Genomic DNA, 797 nt, shown 5'->3' with positions numbered 1-797 from the left:
ACAATACTTTTTGGATAAAATATCACAATCTTGTATATTTGTGTTTCTATTTCTCTTTAATGTGTTTTGTAGGATTTACAAAGAAAAAGAAAAGAGAATAAAGACTCCTAAAAACAATACTTTTTGGATAAAATATCACAATCTTGTATATTTGTGTTTCTATTTCTCTTTAATGTGTTTTGTAGGATTTAGAAAGAAAAAGAAAAGAGAATAAAGACTCCTGGTCCAACAAGAAAAAGAGGTCAAACTCAAGGTGCTCACGCAGGCAGCTTAGCATGGACCAAGCTACGTTGAGCTGACTTGGATACCAGCCTGGCACGGTCAGACCCAACCTGACACATACCAAGTTGCTCAAGCAGGCAACTTAACGGACCTTCTTGACCGCTCAGCCTAGCACCAGACAAAGCTTGACACAGTCAGAACACAAGCTTAGCATAGTCAGACACAAGTCTGGCATACGCCCAAGCTGCTGAAGCAGGCAGCTCATTGGTGCCACATGTGTGCTCAGCGGTGAACCAGACACCTGACCAGGTCAGCAAGCACCAAGCCATGTCTCAGTCAGCACGGTCAAAGCTGCTCAACTAGGCAGCTTAGTGGTGCCACATGTGTACTCAGCGGTGTGCACCTAGAATTAACTTAGCCATCAAGAAACCATGAAATCATGTCTGACCTCACTTCAAGTAGCCCACCATAGGCTTTTCAGGAGTAGCTCACCATAGATGGTCCCATAGCTCACAACTAGCCTTGGTGAGTCAAGCTTAAGGAGGTGACCAAGCTACTTGACCAAGTGACCAAAC

This window comes from Lupinus angustifolius, unplaced genomic scaffold (assembly GCF_001865875.1).
Source record: "Lupinus angustifolius cultivar Tanjil unplaced genomic scaffold, LupAngTanjil_v1.0 Scaffold_442, whole genome shotgun sequence".
Taxonomy (NCBI): Eukaryota; Viridiplantae; Streptophyta; class Magnoliopsida; order Fabales; family Fabaceae; genus Lupinus; species Lupinus angustifolius.
This window is presented reverse-complemented; position numbering follows the sequence as displayed.